The 25,960-nt window shown below is 32.3% G+C and overlaps 1 protein-coding gene across 3 annotated transcripts in view; it reads left to right on the top strand.

The window, feature by feature from the left end:
• Positions 1–1,686: 1,686 nt before the first annotated feature.
• LOC102808981 (uncharacterized) overlaps positions 1,687–25,960 on the top strand; it is a 48,227-nt gene continuing 23,953 nt past the window's right edge. Inside the window, exons 1-2 of one of the 3 annotated variants that reach the window (XM_085508677.1) lie at positions 1,687–1,705; positions 20,564–20,675. The gene's annotated coding sequence lies outside the window, so the exon portion shown is untranslated. Of the gene's footprint in view, positions 1,706–1,793; positions 1,913–7,711; positions 7,792–20,563; positions 20,676–25,960 lie in introns of those variants that run through there. The other 2 variants (XM_085508676.1, XM_085508675.1) reach the window with 2 other exon arrangements.

Genomic DNA, 25,960 nt, shown 5'->3' with positions numbered 1-25,960 from the left:
TTAAGAAAAGAAATTATAGAAAGAAATACTGCTTATTTATTTTTATTCTACCACAGTGTTGTAACACCACATTTGAAATGGCATTTGAATCGGTGGAATTACTTGACTGAAATGTCCCATCAATGTTAAATAATATGATCGATTAGAGTTCGTATCTTATTTATACTAGTTCCGTATATTATGTGACTGCATGTGTGTGCCTACGTGTGAAAACGTCAATATGGCCTGAACACAAACATAAATCCCCAATTACATATGTAGCTAATAAACTGTCTGTGTGTACTGACGTCACAGCTGTCAATTGGGGGGCACAGTTCAGACTCTTAAACATATCAAAATAAGACACGCACCATTGTTATATAACCCAGTTAAATACCGTGGAGATACACAATAGATCATCTACTCAGTAATTCATTCATTTGGTTATTTACAACGGTTCCGCACTGTTGATTAGAATGAAAAAACGTAGGTGTTGAATTCAAAGTATGAATGATCAGTGTTGTTTATTGTCAAATATTTCGTCAGATAAATAACGATTTCGTAATGTTAGATAAAATCGACTCAATTTAAAAACAGTCCCGTGCTTTCACGACCTCTACACAATTCTTCCCGGGCAATATACCATTCATGCAGTGTTGAAATGACTGAGTACCTAGGCTGCAAGACTACGCACATACAATGTAAGAATCCCATCGCTAGAGGCAACATTTGCATTGAAAAGGGTATTATGAATACTGCGTGACTGAGGTTTACAAGATCAACAATGTCATCATATATTGACAACGCATTGTTCAGATTCTTACAACAACTCGCTTTAGTTTAAAAAGTTGGTACGTGTGCGCAAGTTATGGCGATGTCCTTCAGTTAACTCTAGTTAACTACTGCATACTTATGCTTGCATTGTATGGACGGGGTGAGTGGTGGTTCAACTTGGCATACCACAGAGGTATAAACATTCAAATTAAAATGTTATAGATTACTGTCGTGACCTGAATTAGGTGTCTTCATATTTAACTTGTAAGCCTGTAATAAAATTAACTGGAAGGGATTGTTGCGGTATAGTTTATTGGATGTACGTCAAATGTCGGGGGGGGGGGTAATACACAACACATTCAATGACCGAAAAACTGTGTCCTTGGCTCCCATGCTTCGTGAGGTTAATAATTAACCTGAAAACTGATTAACATAACGATGGTGAGCATACATATCAGAAAAGTGTGTTCACCTTACCAGTGGTTGACATTGCATTGAAGAACTAGGCTTTATTCGTGATATGTTCATTCATGAGTAAATATAAGTATAAATGTTGGCTACATACATGTAGCAAAAGGTTATAACTTGCATGATTTCAAAAAACGTTTCTGTAAACTTTGCAAATAGTACACGATAACAATACAGCGCAAGGAGAGGTGACAATGCACGTAAAACACTACTATAACATCTGTTTCCTTTAATGCATGCCCGTACCCGAGAGGGCACACGTCAGCGAAATGCGTCTGCCCATGCTCGCAGAATATCCTTGAGTGGAAAAATCAATGGCTATATCTATTGATAAAATGGCAGGTCTGTCAAAAGTTAATGATCGTAAGCTATTTATCACGTGCATAGCTCGGTTGCCATTAAAGTGAGTTTGTTTGTTTGTTGAGTATGATTGCTGTCCGATGACATTACTGACAGAAAACGTTCACACGTCGTACTTCAGCAGGTGGGTAGCATGTGCCTGTATTGCATGACCTTACGTCATTGCATAATCATTTTAAGGCTCTATCATAGTACTCGAGTCCACGCTTATGTTATTGTATACCAACAAACTGTTTATACATGTACATTGCGATCAGACCATTGCAATCATGTATATAACTTAGAGAAGATCGCAAATAGTCAAAAGGGCTTAGAAAAGCTCACTTTTCCGGTAAGTAACTCATATATATATATATTTTAATTGACACCACGGTATTCTGTTAAAACAACTTAATTTGTTAAAGTGTTTTGTAAATAAAACCGATTAGAAGTCTAAACAGTATAAACATGCATGAGTCAAAGTGATTCCTGATATAACATTATTGCACGTGGTACCACTGCTTCGCAGTTGCCAGTACAATTCGGGACATCAGATTGTATTGAATTTTGTCAATACAACATGACTTGTATAATTCGTTCCTATGGGTGTGAAATTATTTGACATTGTAAGCTGGTGGACGTGGGATAAAACATCATACATCGTGAGGTACAATTTATCCTGAATTATTTAAATTTGTTGGTTTTAAAAACATGACTAAAAATATTTCTTCTGTGGATTTTTTTCCTAAAAGTAGTCATTCTTGACAAATATAAGACCAATTTCATCAATATATAGCACTGCAATACACAAAAATAATGTTATTTCATGTTACGTAATACACTAATACTGATTATTTGATTAAGAACGTAACCAAATGTTATGTAAAATATGCAAGGTATTTTTACTCCGCTCATTGTTCCCAAATTTGTCATGATACCAGTAGCACTATTTAAGTCAATTTCATGCATGCCATATATATTATTATTTTTATATATCATATATTGGATACGAACGAGTTTGTAATACAAGATATCACAGCATTGAAATTAAAGGCACATCAACAAATAGACATAAAACACAAAATTTTAATTCGCAATTCGACAAATGTGTACTGTCCCACAAACTCGGCTTGAAAAAGCGTGTACAAATGAGTCAGTGTGGTCAAAGTACAAGAAAGGGGATTACATACATTACCCGTCTACTTAAATACTCAAAAAAATGTTTAGTTTATTTCATGTCATTTAGTTGTTCAATGAATGCAATTGGTTTGCTATTTAATTTCGTTTGTCGTCATTACAGCAAGTCTCAGAAGTATATATTTGGTACAGTCGATGGGCAACTAATTTGTCGACAACAATGTTTTGACAAAGCAGATTTTATCGTTTTATAGTTGTTACTAGAATTTGATGGTGAGAGAATGCAGGGTAATGTTCAAATTCTAGGTTATCTGCTTTAGTCAAACCCAAAGTTAGCTAACTTGCTACCCCAATACTTCTGAGACTTACTGTAACATTTTTGAGCAACCGTGATTATACAGTATTAACGAACTCGCCCTTTTGTAAACATCGATATGAAAGGTCGGCCTTTTAGTCTAAAGTTTGAGATAACAGCGTCAAAGATTACCTCCCTAACTAAACAGAACAGAGTTTGTAATTCAGCGATGGTGCATTAAATACCAGACATGCGGTGACGTCATTCTTAATCATTAGAAGATGCAATTTACGTCACAGTTAAAGCGACTGGATAACATTACAGACGTCTCTGGTAAGAGTGCCTATGGTGTTTTATATTTCAATTAGGAACTATGTTATACACGAGTAATTGCTGCGTTCTAGAATCACTGGTGCACAAACATACTGTACTCTAAAACGGCCTTGGCTTTATTTATTTTATCTCTCTCGTAATTCGGCCAGTCGCCCGACATCCATCAGCGGGGTGTACAAACAACTGTGATCCTAGCAACCGTTGAGTATACTATATATCACACCATGTAGGCAAACATGACCCTGAGTGAAGGGTACCATCGTACACTGGCATCTAAAGATTACACCATCTATGCATATGGACTAGCACTGTATATGCCATAAACGCCGCGCTTGAGAGTGTTAAGATGGCGTATTTTATTTTGAAAAAAAACATACAAACTACCAAAACTACCAAAAGAATGAAACCCTCGTGATTTTATCTAATCAAAAATTGAAATTTGAATATGGTACGAGTTTTACGAAAATGTGACATAGTTTAGAGCAAATAAACCAAATATACATATATGTGCGTTCATATAATAGATATAATAACATGTGAATATTTTGATTGTTTTCAACGCATTCCTAAAGATACTGTTTGGCGCATTACATAGCTTACCCATGAAGCAGATTTGGGGGACAAATTAACAGACCAGTAGTGCATTAATTTCATTGTTAATATTTCCTGTGCGGGCGAAGGGGGAGGGGCTGGGGTAGTATGTTTATAAACCATCATACGTGACGCCACGTCACGTCACGCCACAGTGCAATTGTATAGGTTCATCAACACATTTTAATGTTTCTATTGCACTGAATTGTGGTTACTATAATAATTTCCACAAGTTGGCACATTCGATATATCATCTCTTGATATTATTGATGTATGACCATTTGACCAACTCGATCTTGACAACCATTATACCAATATATATATCAAACAATAGGCTGTATGTAACATGGTAGTAGAACTATTTTTTATTAACAATTCAAAATAGTGGTATGTTTTGAGAATACGAATGTTTGCTTTACTTGAGCTCCGTAGATTTCATTTCAACGCGTGTGGCCACTCAGTATAAGTAAACCTTGCAAAGTAAACAACGCTAAAGACAGACGTGACTCCAAAAGAGTTCGCATTGAAGCACACTCTGAACCCAACGATCAAAGTAATATACTATAATTAGGGTATTTCCTAGATTCATATTTAAATGAGGGTGATTAAAAAGAAGGTAATTAGAAGATGTAGTACTTTTAGTAGGTAATATACACATACCAAAATATTAGCTAAATTAATTATTAAACGTTTGATAACACGCGATATTTTCTGTCTGTGAAACAATTTACAGCGTATTTGCGCATGCGCATTTAGCTGCTGGTACATGCTGTTCATTAAACGCAAAATATGTAGCATGCTGAATAAACAGGTTTTCGGTTGTACGATTAGTTACAATAATATCGAAGGAAATTAAAAAACTACTCTAGTTGTGTTGTGATGTGTAATAACCAATGGCATGTAATATGGTAGGGTGTTATAATTGATAACTATGTATTATATTATTTGTCACGTCATACATATATCTGGAAAAAATAACCTCAATATTCATCAAAGATTGTGTATGAGACCAATCACATTAAATTATTGTCATATTGTATTAATTTTAATACTTTGGTAAATTTCATTTCGAATATGCTTAGCAGTATAGGTTGGATCTAGTTTGGAGTGAATGTAGTTTAATTACTTCTAAGAAAAACGTGTAGAAATAATATTGAGTATGATGTTCTAGTGACATATTTGATTTTATTCATTGTTTAGAATGTAACAATAAATATTCAGTTTTTTTTACTTTTTATTTGTGAAATGCCATAGATTTTAGTCTAGAAATAGCACCAAAATAACTAAGCCTAGAGTACCAGCATTAATCACATACAGACACCGACATGCGCATTAATTGAAAAAATGAAAGGAAAAATTCTGAATTTTGTTATAAAAAATTTAAATAACCATCTATCACCATTATCTTTTTCAATGTTATGTAAGTTGTTGTAGTTAAGTTTTTTTGTTTCGGGACAGGTGTTTAAATTGAATTGAATTAAAAATAGGGACAGCCAGCATTAATATAAACTATATAGATAAGCTTGTCCAGGGAAAGCCGTTCTGCAAAATTTTCAATAGTTATGTTTAAAATGAAAATAACAGGCAATTTATATTGGTCTGTCTTTGCAGTGTCACAGTCGTTAAGCGAGAATTCGAATTTTCTTTAAACTAAGAATATATTTCAAACGCATTTCATTAGTCGCATGGAACCTATATGCGTTGACAGTGGCATTATAAATGTATGACGTCAATGTTGACAGCCAGGGAACCAATAACGATATTTAACACCTATGACGTCAGCAGTACCCCTAGGACAACATATTATTATACAGTAAGTAAGTAACAATCGCGTATTATTTATTTTGCTGAGAAATAAGTTCACCAACATTTTTAATATTCCTCTAAATGTCAAATGATTAATCTGTTTTGTTGATAGACCTCTCAAAAGCGAATTTCAAAAAAAATACGTGTTACTATTTACATAAATTGTAGACTTACCTACTCACTGGATTATAGACAGACCAAAATATTTGAGATGAACTGCAAATCCGTCTTTCACGTTTAATTAAACTGGCGCGAATCGTTGCCATGGTTATAGTAGATAACACTTTCCCACAGTTACTGTATTGTTGCTGGTATCCCGTTCGGTTCTTTGTTGGGTTTTGGATACGATTAATGTTTTCATAAAAATGGCCTTAAAAATAAACAAAAATAAACAAAAATAAACAAAAATTATTTTGTTTAAAAATAAACAAAAATTAATAAATAAATATATTATAAATATATTTACTTCTTCAAAATATTATGTTAAATTTAAATACTTTTATGTTGAACATTTATAAATTTGTTTTAAATAATCTAAAATGGCCGCGCGTTTTAAGTGTTCAATGAGGGAGTATGTCAGGATAATAGCGTTTATAGCTCATCCTTCGACTTAAAAAAATATTCAAACAAATTTGTAAACACTGGTATTGTCGAACGTGCAAAATTCAGTATAATATACCTACAGACAGTTTAAGCTTGTATTAAGTGAATATAGAACGACTCGCATCTCATTATTATGTGTTAAAAAGCACCACTCCCCTTTTTTATGACGTAATAGCTTTAAATTATCACACGAGAATATAACCTAAATTCGCAAGTAAATGCATTTAAAAAAACGCATGACCCTACTCCTCATTCAATATGGCGCTTACAACTTTTCCGATACGAACGTGACTTGTGTCCTGTCTGATAGTGTTATATGACTGGCATTTAACGTCATATTACACTCACGAATTTTGTTTTATGTGCACATATGCATAATAAAATGAGTGACTCGTGTCAATTTAACAGAAATAATTGAACCGATGGCAAAGCACTAATTGGCAAATAATTCTCTGAAGAACAAAACAAATAGAACAATAGAATGTAACTGCGTTTATGGTGCGACGTCAGCGTGCGGGTGGTGCGTTTTTTAAGCTTCTTTAAATCGTTACTAATACGAAAAATGCAACAATTAAACAAAAATATATGATTTAACAAAAAAATATTATCTGTAACAGTATAAAATTTAGCTTTCTAGCAATTATTGATTTAAGAGGTTTTCCCTCACTATTTTTATACATTTACATATCAGTGTGATTAATTCGCCATGCATTGTTTATATGCGCATATACATGGATTACATGTTTTGTTTTTTTTTGGATCATTCGCTTTCAGAGATTGAAATGATACACTGGCTTTCAATGGCGCGCCGTCGATTTCCCATACACACACGCACGCACACACAACACAGTGAAAACTTAACAATAACACGAATATAACGAAAAGATTAATTATTCATGTGCAAATGTATTATATTCTAACACGCACCTTCCACGTGGTGTATCTCCACACTTACAATTACTCACATATAACAAATAGCGCACACTTCACCATGGCAAGTACTTTTCCAAATTAACGCAGTCTTAATATAGAAATGGAACCGAGTACAGAATATAGAACTCTGTTCTGTCAGTATGTGTGTACATTCATTCTGAAATCAACAGCAATTCCTAATTTTATTAAACGTTACTTTAAATGTTTTATACCTAGTGGTATGATTAAACATTTTACAGTCGTAGGCTACGGTTGACTTTAATGAAGTTAAATTATTTATCGTTTTGTTATTCTGCTTATCCGCGTAACGGGCTTAATCAAACTGGTATTCATATTTTAATTTGCCAAACAATAAGGAATAGCGGGTTGGACTACTAATATTTTTTTTTAAACTAATAATTTAAAAATTTTCTGTCTTTGGCCCGTCATGCACTTCGCGAGACAGGCCCCCCTATGTGACGCCATCTTGGTTCCATTGGTGCTGTATGGAGGACATGCTGCTTGTGCGATCATTCTGCTTTTGTGGCCGATAGGTAATTGTGACTTTATTTTTAGTATAGTTGCGCCTGTAATTCTGTCCTGTGCCGAGTTTCCTTTGTAATCTAACGCCGCGCTGCATAAAGCACCAGTCTCAATTTAATCGTTGATGCGAGCCCCCGCTGTGAGTGTTCGCCGTATAATGCCGTCTGCAATTTGCAAAACAATGCGTGAGTGGAGGTAAACTTCGTGCGATCGAGGCGATCAATGATAACTGTCTGTGTCCACAAAGTATCCATTGTACACTTTGTTTGGCAAGCTATGATCACAATAATTATTGTATTGCAAACTGTGTTTAGAGCTTGAAACCGGTAGTTCCTAAACAAGCACGCCGGTGTGGAGCCGGACACAGATCATCACAGTCGAGGGGCTGTCGAGTAGGGCTGATAAATCAACAAGTAGTATCCCGTTTCGTCTATGATAACAACTGTAGGGTCGCTTCATATACATTTTCGTAATGCATTAAATCGCCGTGATATTTTATTAATTGTAAGCATTCCACACGAATTCATAATCATTGCACCGAATCGCTAATTTTGTCTAAATTCGATCATCGTTCAGTGAAGTTTATTTCTCCGTAGTCATAGCTACCGTAGTATTTACGCACGCTCGATTTTTTAATAGTAAATAGAAGTTCATGCCAGTGCTCAAGCGTCAGGTCAAATTATCTTTCAAGCCTGCACAGTTTTCGGGCGTTGATCTTACAGCATTTTAGTCAAGCAACTTGTTGCATCTAAAAGTTCATCCCCGGGTCAATCAATCGACCACTTACACACACATCAGTCGTAGTGATTCTCGCCACCAGAGTTTATTTCCGCTTCGAGACTCAACGAAATAAGACCTCTCTCTGTGTAGGTTTGCCGTAAAAGAGTCCGAGGCCGTGGCGTACGACGATGGTCGTAATATACAGTTGGTTATGTAATCGCGAAATTGTTTACTACTTTAAATAAAAGTTTGACAAAAGAATTGAAAAAGTTTAGATAAATAATCAATGACTAATGTAAACAAAATAAGATCTAGGCTTTTGAATTAACTGAACCAATATTCTGGATGTTACTCATTGAGCCCCCCAAAAAAGTCTATTTATGTAAAAAATGAAACCTTGTCTCGACAATTTTTTTTTTTAATGATGGGAAAAAATTGTGAGGATTTATTTTGTGGAAGGTGACAAACGTTTATTTTATATTTGCTGATATGTCATTCTACGTGTATAAGCCTTTAGAATCTTTAGAATCTTTAGAATCTTTAGTAAATAAACAGATGTGTGCTTTTCTAGAAAAATTCCAAATTCTTGATGAAAACCAATATGGATTCCGTAAGCATCACAGCACCAAATTAGCTAGCTTTAGCTGACCTTACTGCTGAGATTTCAAAACAAATAGATGACGGTTTTATCACATTTGGTATTTTTCTAGACCTCAGAAAGGCTTTTGACACCATTAACCATACCATATTATTGTCTAAATTACATTATTATGGTATAAGAGGGTCTACTTTGAGTTGGTTTGAATCTTATTTAGAAGACCGCCAGCAATATGTTAATTTAAATAATTGTAATTCTGATTATAAAGTAATTTCTTGTGGGGTCCCACAAGGGTCCATTCTTGGACCACTTTTGTTTTTAATTTATATAAATGATATTGTAAAATCATCCAACACTTTCCAGTTTAGGCTTTTTGCTGACGACACAAATCTGTTTCACTCCGTTAAAAATGATTCTATTGATATTGGCCTACTTAATTCAGAATTGAATAAGGTTTGCACATGGTGCAAGGCAAATAAATTAACCATAAATATTGATAAAACAAATTTTATGGTTTTCAAAACAGCTCAAAAGAAGACAAATATGCAAAGTTTATTAAATATTGATAACTCTCCTATTGAACTTGCTTCCTCTGTGCTATATCTTGGTGTCACTCTCGACAGATCACTTACTTGGAGACCTCACATTAATAATATTGTTAAAAAAATTAGTAAAATGATTGGACTCATTTCATATCTGCGTCACTACCTACCCAAATCACTTATAATATTACTATATAATTCACTCATTCTTCCACACATAAGCTATTGTATTGAAATATGGGGCAACACTTTTAGTACCGTTATAGATCCAATTTTAAAATTACAGAAAAAATTTATTCGCTTAGCCACTTTTTCAAATCCCCGTGCAAGTAGCTCACAACTCTTTAAAAGATTGGGCATTCTTGATGTGCATAAATTATGCAAGTTCCAAACGTGCATGTTTATTTATGACCTGAAGGGCGATCGTTATGCTCGTTCTCTGGGTCATTATGCCTCTTCAATCTCTCACTCTTATTTGACACGTTCAGTTATTTCTGACAAACTTGAAATTCCAAAAGTAAAACTAAGCTCAACTAAAAACAGTTTAACATATTCATTAGTAAAACACTGGAATGATCTTCCAATTTCCATTAAAACATTAACATCAAGAAATCGCTTCAAGCTTACCCTAAAACAATTTCTTTTAAATAATTGAACATCAATTTTATTGTTATTTCTCTATCATTCAATTTACAGTATTGTCATTTCACTATTACCACCATATTTCATATAATTTTTCTCCTTATGTATTATGTACTCTTAAACAATATATTAATATAATTTATGATTTCACTGTCCTTATCAGTTTTTTTCTGCTATCAGTGAATATGCAAGGGCTAGAGACTAGATTAGTTCTACTAGAACTACCTCTCTTGTCCTCGCCAGATAGTTATGTATATCTCTATCTTCGTTTTGTACTTTGTAATGTAATTTATCTGGTGAAATAAAATTGTATTGTATTGTATTGTATAAGCCAAAAGTAGCTGTTACTTTCTGATAATGGCATATGATAGGTCAGACTATTTTATGACATGAAGTTTTGTCGTATTCGTTTATGGCGATTGATTTTTTTGGTATAATGCACATATCTTTGTATCAAGATTGTTTGGGCTGGCCATATACCCTGCCAAATGGAAAAAAAAAACCTACAAAATAAAGTATTAAAAAACCAAATCGAATGTAGTCTGTAAATAATTTATTTAGTAAACATGATGGTTGTTTAGTTTGTATTATTTTGAGTTAATCAGTGATTATGCAAATTTTTAATATAAAGTTGCCAAAACCACAGTTGTTTGGGTTGTGGCTGGTAAATGTCCATTTTATGGTTCTTATTAGCACTTAGAACCAAATCACCAATATTACCAATAACCTTAAAAAATTATTAACAATGATTTTAAATTGAAAAGAAAACAAAATTAAAACACAATTGTTTTTTGACAATTTAAAGAAAAAACAACAAAAAAGCATGCCCTGATTAATTTTTGAGAGAAAAATGACCAGAAATTTTTTTTTACTGGGCGTAATATGCAAAAACTACAAACATGAATATTAAACTGGTCAGTCTGTATGTTATATTATGCAAAAATATATGCTGCTTGAAATTATTTACCTCCATCACTTTCGAAATTTTATCAAACTTTGCGGATTCAGTAACCACGCCTTTCACAATCGATAGAAGCCAACTCAAAACTTGATTTGTACCTTTGTGAATCGTACCAATTTTGAGCAGATTTGATACAAATTGTACGATGAAGCTTGCCAACGTTTGTAATTCTTTCAAAATGGTGGATATACCACGATATGTTTCCCTTGCCCCATAGAAATTATGACCTTATGACCAGACATGTAGTAAATCTTGATAAAACCCTCAAATAATTTTCATCAAAGCTGTTCCCCATCAGATATTATTTCAATTCGTTCAATTCTTACTAACAAGCAATATATTATGTCATTAGTAAATGTTGTATACAGAGTTTGTTTTTCCAAAATTTATTGTTTTCAGTTTTCAATTGTGTCACAATTACCGGTACTTAACAGTAGAAAGATAAATAAACCAATTTTAAATGAACTTTTTTCATTATATGTTCTATGAAGCTAGGGGTTCTTTACTATATATTAGCATAAATGTATTGTGTGAGATATTTTCAGAATGCTAGGGGTTCTTTACTATATATTAGCATAAATGTATTGTGTGAGATATTTTCAGAATGCTAGGGGTGCTCTATTATTTAGCATATGAGTATTGTGAACCTGTTCGTTACTGGTGAGGTTAGGTGGGCTTTCCAATATATTGCTTTCTAATATATTCTCACAGAACTATGTGTTGGTTTGTTTTTTGGTGTAGGACAACATTTTTGAATAGGTTAAATATGCGTTTTACAGTGAGGTTACACATTTTTCGCATTTGCGTCACTGAATTATCGCATTCTGGTCACGCATTTATTGCTTCATCATCACGCTTGTATCGCATATTTGCAAATTTTAACCACCACAGCGGTGATCGTTCTAAACCTTATTCTTGGAAATGTCAAAATTGACGCCTCGCTGAAATGATTTATTGTCTGTTTGTCATGTTACTTGGATGACTGCCATATTGTATGCAAGACTGTATGCCATATTGTATCTATGGTTGATGCAAAAAATGACATAAATACAACAATTGAATAGTCAAAATGACATTATTGTATGATGTAAATGCGGTACAATGACACATATCAAAAAAAAAACATACTCTAGTTTAAAAATAGCACTCGATCAGAATGTGCAACTTCGATAATGCATGGTGATTGAAGACCCTGTTTAAATCAAGCAATGAAAAAATGCATATTTGGTGAGAGTGTAAAATTTAAACTTTCAAACGCATTTGTCAATTGAACTATTCACCAATAGCATGTCAGAACGCCATGTTCGTATTTGTCATTGGATGAATTAACTTAGAGAATCCCAGATTTTTCCAGTTTTGATTTTATTTAGCAAACCCAACCAAACAAATATGCTAGAAAAAATACCTGAAACTTACCCTAACCATTTCTTTTACAGACTCATTGAATATTCCCTAAGATCTGTATCTACGGATACCTCTTAATTTGTTATCACCAAATTTGAATACAAGTCAACACATTTTACTTGTGTGTGTGTGGGGGGGGGGGGGCTTGTTTGTACAAATGTATATCAAATCAGTTTGTTACGTTTATTGAGGCAGTAAACCATATATTAGCCAGCATGGTGATTCCAAACGTTTGAATTTCATTTTTTAGCTTCGCTGTTGACTTTGTCGAGCGGAGCTTATCATATGAGTGATTGTCTGTCGTCGTCCGTGTCAATGTTTTACTTTTTCAACTTCTTCTTGAAAACTACAAGCCTGAATGATACTTGATACTTGGTGTATTTGTACTTTGGGTAGACCTCTCTCAGATTTGTTCATTTCATGATCATATCTTCAATTCTCTAATTTTGGTGAATATTTTTGTCATTTTTGGTAAAAAGTGATATTTTCTACTTCTTGTTGAAAACCGCAAGTCCAATTGCTTTGATATTACATATATAGGTACTACATGTGAATCTCTCTCAGATTTGTTCATTTTGTAATGATATCTTTAATTCTCTAATTTTCGTGAATATTTTTGTCATTTTTGGTAAAAAGTGATATTTTCGACTTCTTCTTGAAAACTACAAGCCTGAATGCTTTGATACTTGGTGTATATGTACCTTGGGTAGACCTCTCTCAGATTTGTTCATTTCATGATGATATCTTCAATTATCTAATTTTGATGAATATTTTTGTAATTTTTGGTAAAACGTGATATTTTCTACTTCTTGTTGAAAACCGCAAGTCCATTTGCTTTGATATTACATATATAGGTACTACATGTGAACCTCTCTCAGATTTGTTCATTTCGTGATGATATCTTTAATTCTCTAATTTTAGTAAATATTTTTGTTATTTTTGGTAAAAGTGATATTTTCGACTTCTTGTTGAAAACCGCAAGTCCAATTGCTTTTATATTACATATATAGGTACTACATGTGGACCTCTTTCAGATTTGTTAATTTCGTGGTGATATCTTCAATTATCTAATTTTGATGATTGTTTTTGTCATTTTTGGTGGAAAGTGATATTTTTGAATTCTTGTTGAAAACAGCAAGTCCCATATACATATTGTTCATTTTCTAATGATATCTTCTGTTCTTTAATTGAAATGTGCATTGGTAACAGCGGAGCTATCTCAGCCGACTGGCTGTTTGTTTTATTTTGTTATGAAAATAAAAAAATAGGGAGGTGGAATGCTTCATCAAACTATATTTTGAGAAAATGTTCAATGGTTTTAATTAGTCATAGTGCCATTTTGTCAGTTTGCATTCAATTGTTTTCATTGGTGTATATTGCCTCATATTTGAAATAGTGAAAAATTGATATAAACAATGTAGTGACTGATGGGTTGCCTTTTGCTCTCTTGAAATATATTTTAAAAAATAGTTTTAAGAAAGAGGTGAACAATTAAATCATGCTGATTCTTTTTTTTTTTCCATGGAAGGTGTTTTGCAATTAAAGTTTTTATCAAATTTTACTGTTGACCAATACCCCAATGTATGGTTATACACTAATTTTAACATTCAATATTTCCAATCCATTTTTTTAAATTTGTTGTTAACTAGTCTTTATGTAATAATATACATTTTGAAATTTTATTTATTCACATTGATTGTCATTAATAAGTAAAACAGTCTGACTAAGTGCTCTACATACATGCGCCATAATTAATTTTTCAGAGAATCGAACATGATTAGATTGAGGTGTACAGACTTAGGCAGCAAGTATCAGACTGAACATTTCTGGTTGCAGCTTGCTGTCTGCAAACCCACAAGAGGGCACAAAGTTGAAAGTTGAACAAAAAAAAATCAATTAACTTCATTTAGATGGCATTGCTTCAGCTTCAGAACTGATAACAAATGTAATTATTTTACCATTTATTTTACATTATTCCACCACAAGCACATTCCAGACTAGGCTTGACAAACATTGAATGGATGCTTAACACTAAAGAGACTGGTAAAGATTATATTCTTAAATATTCTTGTTGTTTTTAGGGGGTATCATTAAATTTACAGTTGATGTTTATTAACTTTAAGCAACAGAAATAATGTACCCCGGTACAAGTGTTACTTTAATTTTTAATATATCTGCCCACCATTGTGTTGATGTTTGCCCAGCTGTTGTCAGCTATTGTTAGTCATATTCTCTCAAAAACCTAAATTGTGGTATCAAATGAATAATATGTGTGTATTTATAATAATAACATTGCAAGCTGATGAGAAAAAAATCAGGAAACAATGTTAAGATAGTGTTTTAATTGGTAGTGTGAAGATTTCAACCAACTTGTGCACACTCATTTGGTACCAGTAATGTGATTTGGGCTCAGTTATAACACAGATTACAAAATACAAAAAAGTCACAAAAAAATACCTAATTTGAAATAACATCATATTCAGCCATATAATTGTGTAGAAAAATCTAAATTGTTAAAAGCATTCATATTTCATCATTTTTTTTTTAGTAATTATAAGGTTTGGTAAAATATAGCTAATAATAATACATTTCATTGCTAATTTTGGTTATAGTCTGTAAAAATACCCACCGAAATAGACGTAATAAATTTATCACATGTTTCACGTTAATCTTAATTGGCAGATTAATAAATCTAAAACTGAGGCTGTCAAATTACTAAAATGATTGATTTGCTATTCTTACTAAAGCCTGCATTTTATTTTTTATGAACAGTTATTAAAATGTAATGGTGAGTCCATTTATAGTTCATAAAATATATTGTATTAATTGTATATACATATTTCAAAATTAGATAATAATAATTTAATGAATATTCAAATTGACAAGTATGATACTGAGATAATATAAGGCAGCTGTTGCCATGTGAACACAAGATTAACATGCAACTGACATATGCAGAAAAGTCGAATTTGCATATTGGTAATTGCATAACTCCTAATAAGGCTGTTTTAGCTATTCTGCTTCAAAAATGACACGTGTAACTGATACTGTACACAGTAACAGATGTTCATTTCATTTCGCTGGTACATTGTGCCATTGAATTACAGTGATTGCTCTGTGCTTGTTGGCTTTTGATAGAAGGATTGATTGGTAGGATTTTATTTTTCCTATTTTTTCCTATGTACATGTAAGGTGCGTGGTAGGATTTTATGAAAGATATATATATATAGTCTCAAAAATTAAGTTCAAATTTCTATTAACTGTTGTGCATGATTCAATGAATGCCATGAGGTTTTTTGTAATGAAACCTCAATGTATGGCCAAAGCCAGTACAGCAAGAAGTCGATAGCTGAAGTCGATGCAACCATGTGCTGTCTGAGTGCGTACTTTGCAATATGTACCAATAATAACATTATTATTATCATACATCTCTGCGAACTAAACGCTATATAAGAAGACAAAAGCTGCAGTACACAATGAAAATTGATGGCACTTTTTCGCTATGAACTTCATTTTCAAAAGCATCCACTGTCTTGGTATTACTGAATAATCAATCCATATTTGGAATGTGCATTTCATTTTATGGTAGGAAGCAGATACCCCGTACAATTCCACAAAATTACAGCATGCTGTAACTTATTGCGATGATAGATGTATAATAATACATAATGTATGTAAACTACTGTCATTAAATTGAATACAATGTAACAGTATTACATACTGTTTATAGACAAGCTATTTTAAATTGAATACAATGTAACAGTATTACATACTGTTTATAGACTAGCTATTTTAAACTGAATACAATGTAACAGTATTACATACTGTTTATAGACAAGCTATTTTAAATTGAATACAATGTAGCAGTATTACATACTGTTTATAGACAAGCTATTTTAAACTGAATACAATGTAGCAGTATTACATACTGTTTATAGACAAGCTATTTTAAATTGAATACAATATAACAGTATTACATACTGTTTATAGACAAGCTATTTTAAACTGAATACAATGTAGCAGTATTACATACTGTTTATAGACAAGCTATTTTAAATTGAATACAATGTAACAGTATTACATACTGTTTATAGACTAGCTATTTTAAATTGAATACAATGTAGCAGTATTGCATACTGTTTATAGACAAGCTATTTTAAACTGAATACAATGTAACAGCATTACATACTGTTTATAGACAAGCTATTTTAAACTGAATACAATGTAGCAGTATTACATACTGTTTATAGACAAGCTATTTTAAATTGAATACAATGTAACAGTATTACATACTGTTTATAGACTAGCTATTTTAAATTGAATACAATGTAACAGTATTACATACTGTTTATAGACTAGCTATTTTAAATTGAATACAATGTAGCAGTATTACATACTGTTTATAGACAAGCTATTTTAAATTGAATACAATATAACAGTATTACATACTGTTTATAGACAAGCTATTTTAAACTGAATACAATGTAACAGTATTACATACTGTTTATAGACTAGCTATTTTAAACTGAATACAATGTAACAGTATTACATACTGTTTATAGACAAGCTATTTTAAATTGAATACAATGTAGCAGTATTACATACTGTTTATAGACAAGCTATTTTAAACTGAATACAATGTAGCAGTATTACATACTGTTTATAGACAAGCTATTTTAAATTGAATACAATATAACAGTATTACATACTGTTTATAGACAAGCTATTTTAAACTGAATACAATGTAGCAGTATTACATACTGTTTATAGACAAGCTATTTTAAATTGAATACAATGTAACAGTATTACATACTGTTTATAGACTAGCTATTTTAAATTGAATACAATGTAGCAGTATTGCATACTGTTTATAGACAAGCTATTTTAAACTGAATACAATGTAACAGCATTACATACTGTTTATAGACAAGCTATTTTAAACTGAATACAATGTAGCAGTATTACATACTGTTTATAGACAAGCTATTTTAAATTGAATACAATGTAACAGTATTACATACTGTTTATAGACTAGCTATTTTAAATTGAATACAATGTAACAGTATTACATACTGTTTATAGACTAGCTATTTTAAATTGAATACAATGTAGCAGTATTACATACTGTTTATAGACAAGCTATTTTAAATTGAATACAATATAACAGTATTACATACTGTTTATAGACAAGCTATTTTAAACTGAATACAATGTAACAGTATTACATACTGTTTATAGACTAGCTATTTTAAACTGAATACAATGTAACAGTTTTACATACTGTTTATAGACCAGCTATTTTAAATTGAATACAATGTAACAGTATTACGTACTGTTTATATATTAGCTATTTTAAATTTAATTTAGCAGTAGTTTCCTAAAATATCTTGCTCGTTTCCATGGTACTACAAATGTGTATTATAACATGTATTTTTAGGAAATGCTAGTAAAAGCTTAGATTTATCTAAAACATGATATGAGATGACTCAAAACTGCTTCGTTTGTCCTGATATGGTGGGAGTATATGGTACATGTAATTGATTTCAAAATAATGATGGCAAATGAAGTGATCTATTGATATTTTACAAACTTTTGACATTGACATCGATAGGTAAACAACAGAATTTTTTTTATACAGAACAGAAAATTATCAATTTTTGGCAGAAAAACTAAGCATTGAAGAAATATTTAACACTTTTTAAGGGGTTAACACCTCAGTGTTTACCCATCAATGCTAATCACAATAAGCAACTCATATATATTTAGAACAGGCATTTCTGCATCATGAAAAATAAAAAGGTTCTAAGATGGATTCTTTAATTAGAATATTTATGGTATATGCTTTTTTACTTCATTGATAAATCACCTAATATACTTAAACCACTTTTATGTCATGAGACAGGAATTTTAATGGATTCGCAAGTTTTTAAGCATTGACAGTCATCGTGACGAAAATGAACTGGTTTAATTACACAGGAGACAAATTGTCCTTAACAAGTGAATTTTAAACTAATAAAATTTAAAATTCAACCAATCAGCACCTCAACTGCAACTATAATTCAATTATAATCGTTGCAATAAATATTTAAGGTACACGTATGTTGCGATTAAAAAGAAAATTTGATTATAGATTAGTTAAATCCAGTATTGGCTCGGATATAAATAGTTTACAAAATCTAAAAACAAAACCACAGCTGCTATATTCTGTGACACAAGTAAGGCATGGACATATTTACTTATATTCTTAGCTCTGTAACCTATAGCACTGAGTACTGCAATACTTGTATTGTTATTGAGCTCACTGTAATAACTACTCTATTTATAACACCCATGACCTCATCCCCAGGTCAATGAAAATTCCACCCATATTTCAAAAAAATATGTTAAGGTCATATTATAGTAATTTCAACCCTAGCTGGAAGCTGATCGATTATACTAAACAAGCTGCTCATATCTCTTGGTATGTTTTGAACATTGAAATTTAGGACAGAATTAACAGAATTATTTCAGTTGGCTGCTACGCAAATTTTCCAGTCAATGTTCTAAGGTTTTCTCTTAAAAGTAGGATGTCAGTTAGTTATATGCACAGTGTATATGCCAACCTATACATACCTAGCCAGGAGATATTAATATTCTGAAAAAGAAACTAAATGCATGCCAGTGAGCTGGGACATAGAATACATAGAATACAGCTGCTGTTACTAATTTGTATCTAGAGAATTTATGTTAGAAATTGAATGCCATTATTGGCTTTAATCACCGATGACCAGATTCTTTTGAGATGCAACTTGTTATGTTCATTTCCTAGCCCTGGCATGTCATAAACCTAATAGAAAATATTGACTTTACATTTCAGTTTTGTTTTTTTTGAAGATAATTCTTCCAAGTAACCGACAAGCTTGCATAACTTAATTTTTGGAGTTCTCAAGATCACTAGAAAATCAGTCTTAGTAGAGGACACACTAGATCAGTCAATGATTGGGAAAGAAAAAAAACACTTTTTTGTCATTCTTCAGTTATCAACTACTCCATAAAACCAAGTTGTTGCCCAGTTTTACATGTTCTGTGCATGTCTTCGAAAACAAAAAAACTCCTAAGTAACTCAAAATGAAGTGAGGTTGCAGATAATATTGCAGCGCCCTCTGTGGTAAAGTATGTTGGCTATTTTGTTTTTAGGGTGCCAATTCTGATCATCACAAACTTTATTTTCACTCAAATTATAATTTATACAGTGTGGCTGTCCCCAAAAATGTTTCTGAGACGCACATTTGTAGCAATTATATCAATCGCCCTTACATCACCTATTAATGGTTTTTCCATCACGCTTACAGTACACATTAAATAACATCTTTTAGACATATCACACTAGATATTAAATAAACAGTTGACAATATTTTATTATTTCTCTAGAGAAATTATTTAAAAAATATGTGGTTGTGACATACACTGTACTGTATGCAAAGCTTACCAGCATTATTGTATTTTAGGTATTAAGCCACTAATCGGATTTACTTTCAATTGCATTCACTGTTTAAAATCAACAAGGTTTTGACCTAGCTATAAACCAAAATGGGGGCATACTAAAAATGATTGTCTTAAATGCTTTCTTGCTTCAAAATGATGTGCTATGTGTTTGGCGAGGAATTGTAGCTTAATTTGAAAATTAGCATATTTGGTGTAAATAATCACCTCACTAAAGCTACATGTGATTACTCCCACCAAATATGCAAATTTTACTCAGACAGGTTTTTATAATATCCCCTACCAAATATGTAAATGTACCCACGCTTGTTATTTAAAACCTTTAAGAATAAATACTACATTTATTTAACAGGGTCCCTACTTTCAGAGGTGAATTTTGTCTTCGTTAGTTTCCATCGAAAAACTCATAAACATTATTTTATCTTCTTTTTCAGTTTTTTGAAACAGGCACATCATAGTGGTGATATAGAAGATGGATTTCTAGTTTGCTTGATGTACTGGATGAGATATTTACAGCATAAATACTGCAATTCATGTGAATACCAGGTAAGGTATAATTTGGCCGTTGTTAGCGTGTGATGATAGTGAAATCCTACTACTGTTAAATACTTATTTTAACTGGAATAAATTTTCGCTGAAAAGACATTTTGGATGTTTTGTATGGAATTTATTTGCACTAATTTCTGACGAGTTAAATCTAAAATATAGGAAAAAAGGTATAATTGCTGGATTTTATTTTCACTGAATCATTCCTTCAGCAAAAATTAATTTCGAGTGAAAATAAAACATTCTACCATATTGTGTCTTTTAATATTTTCTTATATACCAAATTTGCTTTATACAATAGTACATATGCATTACACAGATAACGTGTCAAAGATCAAAACACTATATTACAATAATAAATTCAGTTTTTTGTAAATTTAGATTTATGTGTGTATTGAAAATACATTTTTACTAGAGCAAATGCAATATATATGCTGCCCTGCCTGAAGAAAATGTGTCTCAATTTGAGGACGTTTGGGCCAAATTGAAGACTATTTGTCATGTTCAGCATAATTTCATTATTATGAGTTCAGACCTTCATAATATCGAAAAATGAAAAAGGAAATTTGATCCACCCGATTGATTTTGTGAGATACAGTGGAAAATAACATGTAAAATGGTCAAAATGTTCATTTTTAGACTTGTTTCCATGGTGAGATTATTCATCTCAGAATTTCAACATTGTGAAATCATTTCAAAAAATTCCCATGATGCATTGCATATATGTGTAGTAACATGCTTAGTAGTGCATAATACCAGATTTCCCATGATGCATTGCATATATGTGCGGTAACATGCTCAGTAGTGCAAAATACCAATTTTACCATGATGCATTGTACATATGTGCAGTAACATGCTCAGTGGTGCAAAATTAAAAAATCAAAAAAATCCCATGATGCTTTGCATATATGTTCAGTAAGATACTCAGTAGTGCATAATACCAGTTTTCCCATGATGCATTGCATATATGTGCAGTAACATGCTCAGTAGTGCAAAATACCAATTTTACCATGATGCATTGCATATATGTAGAGTAACATGCTCAGTAGTGCATAATACCAATTTTACCATGATGCATTGCATATATGTAGAGTAACATGCTCAGTAGTGCAAAATACCAATTTTACCATGATGCATTGCACATATGTTCGGTAACATGCTCAGTAGTACATAATACCAATTTTACCATGATGCATTGCATATATGTGCAGTAACATGCTCAGTAGTGCAAAATTTGAATTCAGCTTAAACCCATTCAATTTGCAATAAGACATTACACATATACAAGTAACTAAAGTACACCTCGTGAAAAACTTGAAATATGTTGTGTAATAGAAAGTAAATACTGTATATAATCAAATATAACTGCTCCATAATATACCAACAGAATGAATTATACAATTTCATACAAACATTTAGATTTAATTTTTCATAAAAATGAAAATTGGTGATCACTGATTTGTTTTTGAAAACATTGGTTAATCTGAAACTTAAATCCTAAAATTTCCATAATGCAGTTTGTAGATGCGAAATTCAAGATGCAACTCCCATCGTGCATTGAGTTTATTCTCAGTGACATGATCCGTAGATGCAAAACTTGAAATTCTTTCCATTATGTATTGCTTGTTTGTTCAGTAGATGCAAAACTTGAATTTTTCTCCCATAATGCATTGCATATCTGCTCAGTGAAATGCCCAAGATGCAAAACTTGATTTTCTCACCCATAATGCATTGCTCATCTGCTGAGTGTTATGCCCAGTAGAAACAAAACATGGAATTCACACCCATAATGCATTGCACATTTGCTCAGTAGATGCACAACTTGAAATTTCCACCCATAATGCATTGCCCATCTGTGAACTTGAATTGCTCTCCCATAATGCTTTGCACATCTGCTCAGTAAAATGCTTAATAAATGCAAAACTTGAATTTCTCTTCCATAATGCATTGCCCATCTGCTCAGTGCCATGCTCAGTATATGCAAAACTTGAATTTCTCTCCCATATGCCTTGCCCATCTGTTTAGTGCTATGCTCAGTAGATGCAAAACTTGAATTTCTCTTCCATAATGCATTGCATATCTGCTTAGTAAAATGCTCAACATATGCAAAACTTGAATTTCTCTCCCATAATGCTATGCACGTCTGCTCAGTAAAATGCTCAATAGATGCAAACATTTAATTTCTCTCCCATAATGCTTTGCCCATCTGCTCAGTGCCATGCTCAGTATATGCAAAACTTGAATTTCTCTCCCATATGCCTTGCCCATCTGTTTAGTGTTATGCTCAGTAGATGCAAAACTTGAATTTCTCTTCCATAATGCTTTGCACATCTGCTCAGTAAAATGCTCAATAAATGCAAAACTTGAATTTCTCTTAAATAATGCATTGCAAATCTGTTTAGTGCCATGCTAAGTAGATGCAAAACTTGAATTTCTCTCCCATAATGCTTTGCACATCTGCTCAGTAAAATGCTCAATAAATGCAAAACTTGAATTTCTCTTAAATAATGCATTGCAAATCTGTTTAGTGCCATGCTAAGTAGATGCAAAACTTGAATTTCTCTCCCATAATGCTTTGCACATCTGCTCAGTAAAATGCTCAATAAATGCAAAACTTGAATTTCTCTTAAATAATGCATTGCAAATCTGTTTAGTGCCATACTCAGTAGATGGAAAACTTAAATTTCTCTCTCATAATGCATTGCATATCTGCTTAGTAAAATGCTCAACATATGCAAAACTTGAATTTCTCTCCCATAATGCATTGCACATCTGTTTAGTGCTATGCTCAGTAGATGGAAAACTTGAATTTCTCTCCCATAATGCATTGCACATCTGCTCAGTAAAATGCTCAATAGATGCAAACATTTAATTTCTCTCCCATAGTGCTTTGCCCATCTGTTTAGTGCCATGCTAAGTAGATGCAAAACTTGAATTTCTCTTCCATAATGCTTTGCACATCTGCTCAGTAAAATGCTCAATAAATGCAAAACTTGAATTTCTCTTAAATAATGCATTGCAAATCTGTTTAGTGCCATGCTCAGTAGATGGAAAACTTAAATTTCTCTCTCATAATGCATTGCACATCTGTTTAGTGCCATGCTAAGTAGATGCAAAACTTGGATTTCTCTCCCATAATGCTTTGCACATCTGCTCAGTAAAATGCTCAATAAATGCAAAACTTGAATTTCTCTTAAATAATGCATTGCTCATCTGTTTAGTGCCATGCTCAGTAGATGGAAAACTTGCATTTCTCTCCTATAATGCATTGCACATCTGTTTAGTGCCATGCTAAGTAGATGCAAAACTTGAATTTCTCTCCCATAATGCTTTGCACATCTGCTCAGTAAAATGCTCAGTATATGCAAAACTTGAATTTCTCTACCATAATGCATTGCACATCTGTTTAGTGCCATGCTCAGTAGATGCAAAACTTGAATTTCTCTCCCATAATGCATTGCACATCTGTTTAGTGCCATGCTAAGTAGATGCAAAACTTGAATTTCTCTCCCATAATGCTTTGCACATCTGCTCAGTAAAATGCTCAGTAGATGGAAAAATTTAATTTCTCTCCCATAATGCATTGCACATCTGTTTAGTGCCATGCTAAGTAGATGCAAAACTTGAATTTCTCTCCCATAATGCTTTGCACATCTGCTCAGTAAAATGCTCAATAGCTGCAAAACTTGAATTTCTCTTAAATAATGCATTGCAAATCTGTTTAGTGCCATGCTCAGTAGATGCAAAACTTGAATTTCTCTCCCATAATGCTTTGCACATCTGTTTAGTGCCATGCTCAGTAGATGCAAAACTTGCATTTCTTTCCTATAATGCATTGCACATGCAAAACTTGAATTTCTTCCCATAATGCATTGCACATCTGTTTAGTGCCATGCTCAGTAGATGCAAAACTTGAATTTCTCTCCCATAATGCTTTGCACATCTGCTCAGTAAAATGCTCAATGAATGCAAAACTTGAATTTCTCTTCCATAATGCATTGCACATCTGTTTAGTGCCATGCTAAGTAGATGGAAAACTTAAATTTCTCTCCCATAATGCCTTGCCCATCTGTTTGGTGCCATGCTCAGTAGATGCAAAACTTGAATTTCTCTTCCATAATGCTTTGCCCATCTGTTTAGTGCCATGCTCAGTATATGCAAAACTTGAATTTCTCTCCCATAATGCTTTGCCCATCTGTTTAGTGCCATGCTCAGTAGATGCAAAACTTGAATTTCTCTTCCATAATGCACTGCACATTTGCCCAGTAGATGTAAAACTTGAATTTCTCTCCCATAATGCATTGCACATCTGCTCAGTAAAATGCTCAATAGATGCAAAACTTTAATTTCTCTCCCATAATGCATTGCACATTTACTTAAAATTACATAAAAAATTACATAAACAAATTTCAATGGAATAAAAATTAGGGCACTCAGAGGTTTATAGTGAAATTTTCAGCTTATACACGTAGATATATCTAACACAGTTTCTATCAAATGTAGGAATTTATTTTAAATTCACAATTTTAACCATTATTCCATTTTGCAATTTCCTTTTACAGTGATTTTGTTTCTTTATGATATTACTCTCATATTATTTGCATGTAGTATAATCCTCATTTGTGAAAACCACAGTATCATTCTTTACGTACATTTCTTTTGTTCATGTTAAATTCCACATGAGTTTTATCATAGTATTATTTTTGGTTGTTATTCTATTAAACATGATTAGCTTGAGCAAGCTGTGACAAGCTGCAAATTCAAGGTCGTATCGATTAAGCATAGTATTAAGCTTCTGTTACTTTAAAATCTGTTCCATTTAATAAACAGGGGATTGTGCGTTACATACAATTTGTATGTATTGGAGGGTGACTGTTCTTATTATATTTAACAGTCACATTTAGTGGTAAGTGTCTTGTGAACGTACATGTGTATTTGAAGTATTTTTTAATGATGCTTGTGTCTGTCTTTGAGAAATAGTTTCATTATTGGTCATAGTGGTTAATTTGATATCTGAATTTTTTGGTAAAAGACTGTCATATTTTTATGTATTTTTTGCTATCTCGTCTGACTATTTGTAAAAACGTCTCTAGAAGCTGTTATTATCTGTTGATTTTAGTAAGATTTGATATTATTCTCAATGAAAGTGAGAAAATTAATAAATTATCATAAATTTTTTAACATACTTATAATTCTCACAATGAAAGGGTGAAAATATAAAAATTTTCACCAATAATGATGGGAATAATATAAAATCTTGCAAAACTGCAATAAAAAGTGTCAGT

Source organism: Saccoglossus kowalevskii, chromosome 15 (assembly GCF_978046115.1).
Source record: "Saccoglossus kowalevskii chromosome 15, keSacKowa6.1, whole genome shotgun sequence".
NCBI lineage: Eukaryota > Metazoa > Hemichordata > Enteropneusta > Harrimaniidae > Saccoglossus > Saccoglossus kowalevskii.
The sequence above is the reverse complement of the archived record's forward strand: the minus strand, read 5'-3'. Positions and strand labels throughout refer to the sequence as shown.